The 15723-nt window shown below is 37.8% G+C and overlaps 1 protein-coding gene across 3 annotated transcripts in view; it reads right to left on the bottom strand.

The window, feature by feature from the left end:
• WDR72 (WD repeat domain 72) overlaps positions 1–15723 on the bottom strand; it is a 215291-nt gene that overhangs the window by 139804 nt on the left and 59764 nt on the right. The gene's annotated exons all lie outside the window — the stretch shown is intronic.

Genomic DNA, 15723 nt, shown 5'->3' with positions numbered 1-15723 from the left:
AGAGAGGGAGCACAAACAGGGGGAGTGGGAGAGGGAGAAGCAGACTTCCTGCCAAGGAAAGAGTCCAACGTGGGGCTCAATCCCAGGACTCTGGTATCATGACCTGAGCCGAAGGCAGATGCCTAATGACTGAGCCACCCCAGGTGCCCCTTAATTCTTCTATAAAGATTCTATTTATTTATTTGACAGAGAGAAGACAAGCAGAGGGAACAGAAGAAGAAGCAATCTCCTTGCTGTGGGACTTGATCCCAGGACCCTGGGATCATGACCTGAGCCGAAGGCAGAGGCTTAACCCACTGAGCCACCCGGGCACTAGCCCCTTAATTGTTTTTTAATAGCCCTTTTCCCAACCTCGTGCTCTATTAGGAGCCATGAAGATATGTGTTACAGAGCTGGTGATTAAGCAGTCATATACCACAACCAAAAAAAAAAAAAAAAAAAAAAAAGCCTTCTAAAGCACTCAATTATTTTGGGAAAAATTGTATGTAAGATTCATATTTTTCCCTTCCTCTTTATCACCTTCATCATTATCAAATTTTCATTAGCTAATGTTAAGTTTAAGTGTTGAAGTGCTTTGTTTAGCAATTAGCATACATCTTATTTCGTTTTTAAAACAATTCAGAGGATTATAAAACAAACAAACAAACAAACAAAAAACCCCTGAGGCTCAGAAAAGATATTTGTGAGTATCAAATGCCCTGTATGTCTCAAGCTATTTGTGTCCTCTGGTTGGGAGGATGGGTTAGGACAGGCACTTGGACTAAAAGCTAGGAAGGACCAGTAATGCTAGGGAGTGCAGTTCCATTTCCACCACAGACCCAGAGGACTGGTATGTTCAGTGTTGAGTTTAAAGTAGGTAATGTTTGGCTGGCAATATGGAGGAGAGAACTGAAGAGTCTGGCAAGGTAATCAGTTAAGAAATTTTCAACAGTTTATGTAAACGATAATAAAGATCCCAACCAATCTGTCTCTAAACCATTTTATTTTTAAAAATTTTTAAAAGATTTTATTTATTTGACAGAGAGAGAGAGAGATCACAAGCAGGCAGAGCAGGCAGAGAGACAGGAGGAAGCAGGCTCCCTGCTGAGCAGAGAGCCCGATGCAGGGCTCGATCCCAGGACCCTGAGATCATGACAGGAGCCGAAGGCAGAGGCTTAACCACAGAGCCACCCAGGTGCCCCATATTTTTAAATGTTTTTGGCACCTCTGAAATATATAATTCCATGTCTTACTGGAGGCTTATAAAATAAATGCAGTACATAGTTTATCTTTCAATGACCCAAGTTCATCACTAGGCACTGTAGATAGTATTGGGCCCAGAAAATGGTACTACCATCTGGGATGACTGACTAGGACTTTCATAGAATAGGTTGTTTAGGTTTCTTACGTAGCCAGGGGTCTTTGGTTGGTTCCTAACTTTTGAGAGCCAATTCCTTCTCCTTTAGCCAGAGCATTTTTTTTTTTTTTAATCTGAGTAGAGTTTACCTACAATGTTACATTAGTTTCAGGTCTACAGCATAGTGATTACACAATAGTATACATTAGGCTAAGCTCACTACAAGTGTAGCTACCGTCTGACACCATACAGCACTATTACAATATCATTGACTATATTCTCTGTGTTGTGCCTTTTATTCCATGACTTATTTATTCCATAACTGGAGGCCTGGATCTCCCATTCCCCTTTGCCCATTTTGCTCATCTCCCCACCTCCCTCTCCGATTCAACTATCAGTTTGTTCTGCATATTTATACATCTGATTCTGCTTTTTGTTGGTTGAATTTTTTTCAGATTCCACATATGAGTGAAATCATGTGGTATTTGTTTGCCTCAGCCTGACTTATTTCACTTAGCATAATACCTTCTGTGTCCATCCATGTTGTGACAAATAGCATGATCTCATCCTTTTTATGGTTGTGTAGTATTCCATTATATATATAAACGATGGAAGGAGTCTTACAGAATATAGATAGGTCTTCTGGCATTAGTTATTAGAGTCTAAATTAAAAAACAATGATGGAACATTATGCAGCCTTAAAAAAAGAGAGTGTTCTGACAGGTGGTATAGATAGCATGGGTGAACCCTGAGAACACTATTCTAAGTGAAATTACCCAGTCACACACACAAAAAAAACACAAATAGTGTATGATTCCACTTATATGAGTAGTTAAATTTACAGAGGCAGAAAGTATAATGATGGTTGCCAAGAGCTGAGGGGAGAAAGGAATGGGAACTTAATGTTTTAATGGGTACAGAGTTTGATTTGGGGAAGATGAAAGAGTTCTGGAGATAGATGGTGGTCATAGTCTCACAATAACGTGTATGTACTTCATCCCACTAAACCTTGCACTGAAAAACTGTTAAGATGGCAAATTTCATGTTACAAGAATTTTACCACACACAAAAAGGCATCTGTGTTGACACGATAGCCCAAGGAAAATACAAACAAAAAGAGAAGTACTCTGAGAAGAGACCCAGATTAATATAAAGAGGGATTGCAGAATCAGCACAATGAGAAAGAGGAGCTGTTGGCCATCAGGGGATGAGGATGCCATGTAAGGCTGAAGGTGGAGAGACAAGAAGGCCATTGGTGACAGTGACTGCAGATAAGTCAAGTACCTGCCACCCAAAGGAAGACAACTCATCTTGGGAGGTGAGGGGACCTCAAGAAAAACAGTTTCATTGGACTAGTGTAGACAAAACCCGGATTAAAATATATTCAGTAAATGGGAGACAAGAAAACAAAGAGTATAGATGGAATTTTGTAGAAAACTATCAATTACTTTGGGGAGAATGACGAAGATAATAGAAGCTCAAAGTTCCTTATCCAAAAATTTGGGTCCATAAGGTTTTACAATTCAGGATTTTTCATATTTTGGAGAGATAAGATAATGCACATATGTATATTGTACAACAGCTATAGGAGAGCCTGGGAGAACAGACAGTGATCAAATAAGTCATTTAACTGCAGGTTAAAAAAAAAAAAAGAATACTTATACTTAGTGGAGTAAATAACCTCATATGAGTCAAGTTTTGGTTTTGTTGCTTTACCACAAACTAATAAAAAAATCCCTTTTGTTTTCAGAGCTTTTTAGATTTTAAATTGTGGCAAAAATTATATGGAGCTGTATTCAAAATAATTGGTAGCCACGAGGTCAGAAATAATAAAAGTGATAAGCTCTGAGATGAGTTTCTAGAGAGCACTGTTAATATAAGATATTATATCACATCATGAATTTGACTTCTCCTTATATCTACACAGGTAAGCTAAGTCACCTAATTCCAAACCCCAAGTTTTACTGATTGTTTTATTTATGCCACCTATAATTAAATTGTAAGGTGCTAAGGATTCCTTTAAAAACAGTGCTTTAAAGAAAACACAACTTCCTTTATAAAATCATTAATGATGGATAGCTTCACTAATAAAGCAATCTTGGGAAAATGATCATAGTTGTAAGAAATGAAGATAATAAAATTTTATTTTAAATGATAGATATAAAATAAGGAACAATCTAACAATGGGGTTTTCAAACTAGACTTAAAAATGATGCTTCTGAAAGTAAGAAAAATGTGGTGATTAAAAAAGTTAAACCTCCAGTGCAAATCATGGATTAAAAGTAAATTGTTTTGTTAAATTTTCTTATTCCCATTATTTTCCTGAACTCCCAGCCCATAAATGTTCTCAGTTCTGATCTATCATTTAGTTAAATGATTTGGATAAGGTCTTTATCCAAATGGATAAATAAAAGACTTTATCCAAATCATTTAACTAAATTTACAAAAACAATTTGCTGTCCACTTAAATGATGAACTAACTGTAAGATGACATCCTGTGTCCCTCAGTGGAGCTTCTGTTACTCTGAAGCTTCCAAGTGGCTGCAAAAAGCCCTTTGTCTTCTCAGCACAGAGACCTAGAGGGGAATGGAATCCACAGGCACGTGAATGTGAACAGGACTGGGGAAAATAGTGGACCAATCCACGCCAGGGCGTTTTCGACAGGCTGACATTATCAACCAACCTTTTTTGTAGCACAGGAGATAAAATCTGACATTCCTTCAGTCAAATTCTCTGCTCGCCACTCCTAGCCAAGGACTTGACCTTTGGATTTGTTTTCACCCGATTCATCCCTAGAAACATGAAAGACCCTTCCCATCAAATCCTACCAAGTAAGTTAGTGGTAGAAGTTGGATATTATTGATACAGTCAGATGAATAAAGTGCATCTGATATCTTTTATCTGTCAGCCAAATCAGAGAACCTACTTTCCCAGAGAATAACAATCATTACAGTTCACTGAGTCTCGCTTTTCCAATCATTTCTGTGGCAGCTGGCTACTGGGAAGTTGCTAGGGAATTGAAAAGAGGCAGCGTGAGGAGGGGCAGATGGGTCCTTTGGGTTTATTTTGCCAAATATGGGAGCTGTGAAACCCACTAACGTTCCAAGTGTCCATATGAAAAAGGGCCTAGCTAACGAGGGGCCACAGAGCAGTCATCCTGGGATGTTCCTCTTTCTGCTGCTATTGAATAAGCTCCTGAGATTTAATTCAGATATGTAACAAACATATCCAACGAGCACGTGATCCAACAGTGTACTTCCTTTATTTAAGTAAAACCCAGGAAGACAGTAATTGACAAGGGAAACAATAAGACAGCGAAGGGTGGGACCCAATTGGTGAAAGTAACTTTAAGAGAAAAAAATATTTAGTTTTATCATTTGGATGAGCGTCTATTGATTTTCATATTTGTTTCTGAGCATACATAATGTTAAAAAGCTATCCTGCAAATATCACAATATGCCTAATACATATTAACATGCCAGATTTTTTTAAAAAGTGGGTTGAGTAATACCTTAATTAAAATGCGCACACACACACACACACACACACTCACACAAACACCTGTGTACGTGTTTCATCAGATAACCATTAATCATATAACATAGAATTTAAAAAATAAGTTAGGATGTCTCAAAATAATATAGGACCATGTTCATGTGAAGTATAATTCTGTAATAAAATTAGATAATTGTTCAAACATTTATAGCTAATTAGGATTGAGAAAAAAGCAAATCCAAATTTGGGGGAAAAATACTTGTGTTTATTTTGTTAGTAGCCTTTCAATGTGATATTCAGATTTTAAAGGGCACAGCAGAAACTACCCCATGTAGATAATTTCACTCTTGAAATTTTCTGCATCGTGGAATTGCCTCACTTTGAAAAGATTGTGTACTTACAAGAGCATATTAACATTGATATGATTTGACCAAACTAGAGGTCTGTGTTCACTAGATGGAATTCTAGAAGACTACTCTGTGTTTGTGTGTGTGTGTGTGTGTGTGTGTGTATAGTGGGGGGGGTGAGTGCGCATTCATGTGCATTTGTGTATGTCCACATGCATGTAAGGGTGTTTATGAGGCTTTATATCAATGTAAAAAAAAATATACAATGAGGGCGCCTGGGTGGCTCAGTGGGTTAAAGCCTCTGCCTTCGGCTCAGGTCATGATCCCAGGGTCCTGGGATCAAGCCTCACATCGGGCTCTCTGCTCCGCAGGGAGCCTGCTTCCTCCTCCTCTCTGCCTGCCTCTCTGCCTACTTGTGATTTCTATCTGTCAAATAAATAAATAAAATCTTTAAAAATATATATATAATTAAAAAATATATATATATATACTATATATATATATACAATGAGACTCCTATGTCTCTCTTCAGTGATACAGTGTTGTCAGATTTAATTTAATAAGGTTAAATTAAATTATTATATTTTTGTTCTGATGTGTGTGCATGCATATATTTAATATATATTTTATATTATGTAAATATGATATATAAATGTATAAGACATATTATATATTTAAGATATATATTTATCTTATATAAGTATATAAATATCAGATATCGACCTATGCTCCCCAATTGTACTGCTACCATTGAGTAACTTCAGTGCACCCCACATTAAAAATCTTTCAGACTAACAGAAAGCCTTGACTTTTTACATGCCATGAACCTCTTCAGCAGTCTGGGGAAAACCAGTGAACCAACCCTTTTTCACAATATTGGTTTAAAATGTCAAAAATAAAATACATAGGATTATCAAGGATATTGATTACGTTGAAATGTAATCAGCAAAATATATTAAAAACCAAGCTTATATGCTTATTTATTCATGCATGAAATGACAAGAGCTAGTGGTGTGCCTAAAAGTTTATGGCAGTGGTAAACATAGATGGTACTTTGAGATACCGGGGACAATTGTGATGTGATATGAAAATATCTGTCACATCTATTGTTGACAATGTCACAGGTACTGCTAATACTGCTGTGAAGCGTTTCCTCCATTCAAAGTGGAAAGAAATGCTTCATTTCATTTAGCATTCCCTTAAAAAAGGGATTTGTGGATTGTGGAGCGAGTGAAGGGAAGCGGCTTTCTGAAGCTCCCTGCTACACCTCTCAGGGTGTTAACATTAATAATGAAAATAATGAACTAAGAAGTAGATAAGGCTTTCCAAGAGACTTATATGATATACAAATAAATATGAGTATGTCTCAGTATATATTAATATGTGAAGGAATAAAATACTAGAAGTGCAATATATTAGCCATTCATAATGATTTTCTGTAAGTGTTGGGATTCTATTGCTTTTTCAAGATGTCTTCTTCAGATTTTCTTTTTCTTTCGATTGAGTTGAAATTGACGTCACATACAGTGAACCATTTCAAGGCATACAAGTCAGTCGCATTTAGTGCATTCCCAATGTTGTGCAAACAGCGACTCTCTCTAGTTTCAAGACTTTCATCACCTCTGAGAAATATCGCCTACCCATTATGTAATCCTTGCCTCCCCAGGTTCCCCTCCCTTCAACTCCTGGCAATCATTAATCTGCTTTCTATCTCTATGGATTTGCTTATTCAGGGTATTTCATATAAAATGAACCATATAATATATGATCTTTTGTGTCTGGCTTCTTTCACTTAGCATAATATTTCTGAGGTTCATCCAAATTGTGGTATGTGTCAGGACTTCATTCCTTCTTAGGGTGGAATAATATTTCATTATACGTGTACACCATAATTTGTTTATCCATTCATCTATTGAAGGACATGTGGGTTATTTCCACCTTTTGGCCATTACAAATAATGATCTTATGAACATTTATGCTCAAGTTTCTGTGTGAACATATATTTTCATTTCTCTTGGGGGTATACCTAGGAGTGGGATTTCTGGTTCATATGGTAATTCTATGTTTAACTTTTTAAAATACTGCCCAACTGTTTTCTACAGGGGCTGCACCATTTTATATTCCCACCTTGGGAAACCTTGTTCTTTTTCATTTCCTTTTTTAAAAAATTATAGGCATCCTTGTAAGTGTAAAGTGATATCTCATTGTGATTTTGATTTGCATTTCCCTGATAGCTAATGATGTTGAAATCTTTGTATGTGCTTGTCGATCATTTGTACAGCTTCTTTAAAGAAATATTTATTCGGGTTCTTTTTCCTTTTTAAAATTGGACTGCTTATCTTTTTGTTTTGTTGTAAGAGTTCTTTATATATTCTGGATATTAAACCTTTATCAAATACATAATTTGAAAATAATTTTCCCCATTCTACAGGCTGTCTTTTCACATTCTTTTTTATTTTTAAGATTTTATTTATTTATTTGTCAGAGACAGAGAGAGAGCACAAGCAGGGGAGCAGTAGGCAGAGGGAGAAGCAGGCTCTCTGCTGAGCAAGGAGCCAATGAGGGACTCGACCTCATGACTCTGGGATCATGACCTGAGCCAAAGGCAAATGCTTAACCGACTGAACCACCCATGAGTCCCAGTCTTTTCACATTCTTGATGATGTCCTTTGATGCACAAAAGTTTTAATTTTAATGAAGTCTCATTTATTATTTTTCATTTGTTGCTGTAGTTTTTTTTTTTATTAGAGCAACCATGTGGCATGTGTGTATGTAGGTGTGTATGCATACACACATATATGCTTACATGTATGCATATATATTTGTACATGTATATATACATGGTTATAGAGAGGCACATATATGTGTATATGTATATACACATATATGTATGCAGATATATGTGTTAATATATGAACATATATATAATTAATGAAAATAATAAATAAATAAAATTAATAAAAATAAAGCCAGTATTCTCGCATACAGGAATGTCTTACCTCCTTCCTGCAACATTGTGTCAAGTGTCATCACGATCGTCATCATCATCACCACCACCATGAAGAAACTAAGGCTCTGATCAATTTAATTTAGTGATTTGCCGAAGACTGAACAAATGAATAGAGGCAGAATCTATTATCTCTAAATATTAGGCAATAACATCCATTTGATACATTAGGAATGAATAATGAGTGATTAACATAAACTGCTATGGTAATATATGAAGGATCTGTAATAAATACAGATAATATTTATCTAGTGCTAACTGTGGAGAAGAGATGGTGAGTCTTTGAGGAATTCAAAGTGGACTGAGATAATAGAGATTAGAGAGAGTAGAACAAGGATTCAAATGTAGCAGTCTGAATCCCAGGGCTCATGATCCTAACCGCCCTGGATGCTAATTCCCACTTGAGACATTAAACGTTGATAAATGAGCAAATATTCAGTAGTTAACCTGCAAACAAAGTTCATCTACACAAGTGTGTACATACACATGGACATATCCATGCACACACACACACACACACACACAGAGTATCACATGAATCAAAATCTCAAATTACAGTGTAGCTGTGATAACAGGGCCAAAGAGGAAGAAATAAAGATTCAAAAAATAGGCAGCAAACTGAGAATACGTGTTGAGTAATAACACCAGTAATTATTATAATAAAGAAGAAAAGGGCTTGGAAAAGGTGATGTAGGAAAAATCCCATCCTGTGCTTTAATGTACCCTATTTTTCGTTTCTAAAAACAATCATCCCAAGAGGGTTCCATCTGTAATCTCCCACAACAAAATAACGTGGCTTTGAGAAAATAACATACTGGGAAGACAATTACCTGCCGGATGCTGCATACCCAAAATCTACCTTTGACACGCACATAATGAAGGTCATCCTCTGGTTGTGCTGACAAGGCACCTGTACCTACAGAGGGGTGACCTTGATGAGAAAATCAAGCAAAACTGTCCTTCAGAATGGTGTGGTTGGTAACTAGTGGAACTAAAAATTTTTTATTTTATACACTATATACTACAAATAAAGGCAACAAGATAATACTTGTGGCCTGGAAAATGACCTCTCCAGGTAGTGACCTTGTGTGATATTTTGGCGTAGCAAAATAAGAATTTAACCAAATGATTCTATTCTATTGGGTAAAATATGACTGCACATTTCTGGGAAGCTGTGTCTAGCATTCATCTACATATCCTTCACCCAAAACAATTAAAGCAAACTCCAATCTACAATAGAGGATTAAATGCTAGATATTTTCTAAAAATATGGCTTATTCTAAAAATATGACCTATTATATGGCTATTACTTGGCAAAAACCTTATCTTACGTTTCTTAATAGTTTTATTTTTAAAATTTTCTTTTTAAGACCATGTGTTTTAAAGCCACAAAAGAATAAATGCTTCATTTACATGGTACCATAAAGACTAAATACTTTTCTAACTAACTGGTACTAATTTCAGTAAGAAAATAAAATTAAGAAAGAAAATTTAACACCTGTGGTAAAAATAACTCTGGAATGTATTTTTCTTCTTCCTGACTTCCTTAATTTCATATGCACAGGCTTTGTTCCAATGGTCTGTTTATAAGAGAGTTGTTTTAAAATGCAGAATTTGTTTTCCCACAGAAACCAAGTCATGACCAGAGGCTGGGTCCTCAGGCCAGGCTACTGGAGTGAAGCTTCCTGCTCAAGGTCACACAGCTCACATTACCTGAGCAACAGGAAGAAATGAATAAAAATAGACTCACACGGATTCTGAGTTCTACCCATTTACTGGCCAAGCACTTCGGTTCCCCTTAAACTCCAGGCTGTCAGCCGCTGCTTAGATTTCCTGAGGACTGCAACCCCACCATAGATGTAATACATTTCAATAGTCTTCCTGAAGCAAGGAGTGCCCCATTCCCAGGTAGGAGGTGTGGGAAATGGACTGGCAGCTGCCCATAACCTGTGCAGGCACATCTAAGAGCTTCCTGAACAGGGGAAACCATTTCAGCGTCTCCGGGGGTGACTGTCTTCCCATGAGCTCAGGGAAGACTGTCTGAAGCAGTGATTCACAGGTTGGCCTCTCCTTCCTTCCCATCAGCTATTGCTACTGTTGTCGGGAGTGCCTGCCAATAACAGTCTCCCTCCTTGCAATCTGCTGTTTCTAATCTGTCATCTGAGAAATCAGATGCCCAGAACTGTTAGAACTGTGGGTAAATTGAGAGCCAAGCTCTGAGAGATAGCCCGAGGCCCTCTCCTTCAGGAGAGCATTAGCAGCCATTTCTTTTCTTCTTAGAGCTTTCCTTATCTAATTCCCTGTTTGACAGTCTCAAAAAGCTGACCTCCATCTGCAAGAAGTGTTCCCATGTACAATGCAGTGGAGAACAAACCAGAAAGACACATGCATCCTAGTGCAGGCACCCTCTACCTAACCTGGGTGCCTTCAGACTCAAAAACATCTGTGTGTTCCATCTCCTCATTAGCAAACTGGGTATAAACCATACAGTCAGGATGGTGTAACGGATTAAAAATTGTAAATTGCTGTAGTATGAGTTATTATGAAAATCATGATCTTTAGAAAGAACTGCCATCCTTCTTAGAAATCTATAAAGCACACTGCAGGGCAAACCCAACCAGCTCCCTGCTTTTGTAAATAAAGTTTTATTGAAACACATCCTCACTAACTCCTTTCTATATTATCTATGGCTTCTCCTGTGCCACGAAGGGCAGAGCTCAGTAGCTGCAAAAGAGATCACGTGGCCTGCAAAGCTTAAAAACTTTAGTCTCCAGTTCTTTATAGAAGAACTTTTTCTGATCTATCTTATTGAGAATTTCATTTCAAGCAAGTAACGTTTCATTTTTACAAACACCCACGTGTGCGTGCACACACACAAACCACACACACAAATTGCTTAATATGGCATATTTCACAATGCAGGTCCTAAGCTTAACAGAAGACCTTCAGTATTAACAACTGTTGTATCAGTAACACATGAGAAATTCATTACACGAGTTTTCTGCTATGTAAATCTGGCAGAGTGAACAGAAAAGTCCTCAGAATTATTTTAAATTCAATTCTTAAAAGAATAATGAGCTCAGAGCTGAGATTTATTTCTGGTGTGTATTTTAGGTGGGGGGGGAAATCAGTATTACATTATCCCTATTGTGTCTCAACAGCAAGGAGGGTGACAAAGCTGCCCAAAGTTGTCAGTGCCAAACACATTGCGGGAACTCAAATATTAATCAAAATGACATCTCCAATTTTTTCCCTTCCTAATCAGGCCTAGACATCATGGGACATCCGGCAAATCAATAAGAGAAACTAGGTGCCCTCATCATTCCCAACCTGGCAGTGCTGCAATTTTAGCCAGAAGATGAAGGCCTTTGCTGTTACATAAATACTTCTCTGCTTTGGTTGTTCACCTCTCCCAGGAGAGGAGCATGCCCACCAGAGACCCCAGACTTCATGCTGGCATGCATCTGACCGTGCCACCTGTCATCATGAGAAACACTTCCTACAACTTCAAGATAAAATACGCATGGGGGTAAGTGGCTCTAGAATATGCTTGTGCATTCTACCCAAAAGAATAAAAAAATGAGTAAATAAATCTCATCAATAAAGTGAAAACAGGCTGCTTTAAAGTGTGGTGGAAAACTGATGAAGTCTCCTATCTTCCACACTCGGAGAAGGTGGCACAGGGACTGACTTATACCCCAATCCCCCACCTTCCACCAAAGCAGGGTTTCTGGCACAATTGAGAATTAATTACTTTTTAGCACAGGGACTGACTTATACCCCAATCCCCCACCTTCCACCAAAGCAGGGTTTCTGGCACAATTGAGAATTAATTACTTTTTAGCTTCATTCCCCTTCCCTCGCCTTTTCTTTCTAGGCTCCTTTCCCACATATCGGGATCCCACTCACTCCTCCTGTTTTCTCTGTATGAGCTCTGGGGTTGCTCTGGTGCTGAAAGATGTCTTTGTGTCAATTTATCCCTCCTTCTGATATTTAGAGGAAGCAGAGTACTGGAGAAACAGAGCAGGGAGTGGGTCTGTTCACATATGGAATGAAGTTTGAACCTTCTAGCAAAGCTAAAAGGAAAAACCCCAGAAAAATTGCTTGGAGTAGAAAATCCACAGACTCATACTGGAGGAAATGAGACAGGTCACATGAACTCTAGAAATCCTAGGGTAGACTTGGAGGAGAAAGTAAGGCTCTACCTGCAGGTGGCCAGCCATGATCTAAGAGCTACAACATGGGCCAATATTAAGGTGAACTCATTCAAACTTAGTCTACTAAGGTCCAAGAAAATTAGTCTTCATTCATTCATTCATTTATTTGTCCACGTGTCAGGTACGTCAGTGAGCAAGACATGCTAGAGCCTCATAGCCTCTTTTCAGCCCAATCGTTTTGGTCTTTGTTGGTATTTTTCCTCTAACTGTATGAAACTACAAATGGAAAAGACTTTCCCACTTCTACAAGAAGAGGATGAAACTGAAATCTAGCACAGTAAATGAGATGAAAGTATCTTAGCCAGATGAAATCCAGCTAGGGCAAAAGAAAGTGGTTCATTCAATTTCAAACAAAATTGGAATTGCAGAGGTTAACGGCAACCCAAAACAAAGCCAATATCAGATGCAAAATAAAAGGAACAGCATAAATTTATCCAAACAGGAAAAGCATGGTAAATGATGAGGGAAGTCAGGGTATCAGCCATGGGCATTGTGTTGGGGGGTTCAAGTGAAATTGTTAATGGGATGACGTTTTGAAAAACTGAAGAGCCACATCACAAATGGGAAGGTATTTCCATAATTATTAGTAATATTTTCACCATTTTAAGTCCCATCTTAGGTTGAATTAAGGTTGTTTATAAAGTATTAATGTAGATGACTATGAGATAAACAGCCTCACAGCCTCATTTGAAATAAATATTTTATATTTAGCACTAAATGTGGACACATTTGATATGAAAATTCTAAAAAAGCCACTTTTTTATAGGAAAAAATATGTAGAACCAACCATAGAAGATTCCTGAGTTTAAGTATGATGTGTTCATAATGGCCACGATGCCAATTATTGGCCATTTGACCACTCCCTCCACCCCTTCCCTGCTCCTCTGCACCTGTTATGGGCCCCTGGCTAATGCCTAGAACTGAATGTCCTTCCTCTTTGACTACTACTTGGATCAAACTAAGGAAGGTGATTGCAGAAGGACAGAGAAAACCATTTCTTCCAACTCTTTCTTTGTCTCCGTCTTGCATCTCTGGGAGGAGCTGTTACTCTTCCATGACTTCAGAGAGTGACCATTCCTCCATGGTTTCCATTCTCACATGGGGCCACTGACACTATTTTCTCCTCTTGTTGCTTCAGCCCTGGGCAAGTGGTAGGAGCTTCCTGATTCTACCAGCATCTGGGTGATGGGGGCCTCACTATCCATTCCTTCTCAGTTCCCTAAGTCCTATCCACACCCTTATAAATAGCCCTTTCATTAAAGTCTCCTCATTTGACCCATCTGGGTTAAATTCAATTTTCTGCCAGGACCATGACTGAAACATAATTTTGGCATCTATTTATTGACATAGAAAGATGTCTGGCAGAAAGTAGATTAAAATATTAATAGCAGTTATCTTTAGGAAGTGGGACAGGATTATTTGTTTTTCTTTATTTTTCTCTGTATTTTTCAAATGTTCTGTAATATTTGGTTATGGATTGGGGAGTATAAAAAGAAATGATAAAATTAAAACAAAATGTGGGAATAAATACAGTTTCAAGAAGTACTAGAAGTTGGGGCTCTTAGATGGCTCAGTCGGTTAAGCGTCTGCCTTCGGCTCAGGTCACAATCCCAGGGTCCTGGGATTCGGCCCTGTGTCAGACTCCCTGCTCAGCGGACTCTCCTTCTCCCTCTCCCCCTCCCCACCATTTATACACTCTTGCTCTCTCTCCCAAATAAATAAAACTTAAAAAAAAAAAAAAAGTACTGTGCTTTGGCTTCCCTCCTTTACTGCCCACCCCATCAAACAATATGTAAGTAAAAAGATGCATGGGCTGAAAGGTGTCCTGATGGGGCAATGGAACTGTAAACATTTGTCAGTTCTCAGCTATTTCTTTATTCTCACTAGATTCTACTTTCTAGGAAAAATATGCTTGATTACCAAGTCTTCACAATTTCACAATTGAAAACAATGCAACAGCACACATTTACTTGTTCTACAGGCTTGGATTCCACAAGAAGAAGTCAAGATTTTGCTGCGTTCTTTGATCATATTAATAATAGTTTACTATTATTAAAGGTATAGCACCTATAGGTACTGTTTACAAGCATGGTCAGTATTAGTTAATTTAATCCTGACAGGAAGGTGGTATCATTATTCCCATTTCATAGATGAAGAGATGGACATGCTGTGAAGTCAAGTTGCTTGCCTGAGGCCAGTCTTTGTTAACAGGTCCTGGAAACAAGCCCAGGCTTTAGAGCTCATTTTATCCATTAAACCCAAGTGTCACTCAGGTTGATAGATTAACTAAGAATTCTAAAACTCTCCTAATTTTGTGCACATTTTGCAAAGAAAGATGGGACCCTCAGATTGGTTCACTGTTTATTAGCAATATAATCTTGTGCACCTACAAATCAGAGTTACAAATTCCTCATCAATAAGATGGGGAATAAAGTCTCTTCCACCACCCTAGCAGTTGTGATAATCTAAGGGGAAATGAACATGGGAGGCCATCAAAGCTGTAACGCAAGGTACAAATGTAAGGCAGAATTACACTATACCCTCCATCCACCAGCACATTAGTCATCATCATTAACACACCAAAGTCAAATGTAAAGAAAATAGCAATTATTTTGGTGAAGTATGACTCTAAACTAGCATACTATAAACTATCCAGTCTGTTAATAATATCCAACATAAAACCACCACTGATTAGTCAATAAAAATCATGCAATGGGTTCAGTAAAATATACTCTTAGGCGCACTCCCGACTCACATTCATTAATTACCTTGCTGTATTTGATAAGTTCCAAGCATCTGCCTGAAATGTGTTACTCTCAATCTTAAATTACAGAGTAAAACTTTTTTGAAAACTTTAAGGTTCACACTGTACATTCTCTACACTATGACATCAAAAGTTCAATTGAGCCACTCAGTTTTCAGTTTCCCTGACTCAACTTTTTGGAGTTTTGTAATTAATTATATTCCATTATTACTGATCATCAATTAGCTCAAAATGTTGCTGAGATGGTGAGTATGCTGAAGAAGGCAGAATTTAATGATAATTTGAGACTGGTAGGACACTAAATTTCTCTCTTGTTAATAATTAACGTAGATAACTTATGTTTTTATTTATAGCTTCCAGAAATATCCGGCTCATTCCTGCACACTGCTCTGTCAGCGAACCATCAGTTGGTTAAGATCTGACTTGGGCCATTGTGTTTTGTTTTCCACACACACTTTCAACCGAAGCCATTAAATGCAGCCCAACCAAAGGTTAAAGCAGGATTCTCTGGAACCCTCTGCCTAGCCAAATGCTTTGATGCATAAATATAGAAAGAA

This window comes from Lontra canadensis, unplaced genomic scaffold, assembly GCF_010015895.1.
Source record: "Lontra canadensis isolate GAN:19392208 unplaced genomic scaffold, GSC_riverotter_1.0 scaffold12, whole genome shotgun sequence".
Classification (NCBI taxonomy): Eukaryota; Metazoa; Chordata; class Mammalia; order Carnivora; family Mustelidae; genus Lontra; species Lontra canadensis.
This window is presented reverse-complemented; position numbering and strand designations above follow the sequence as displayed.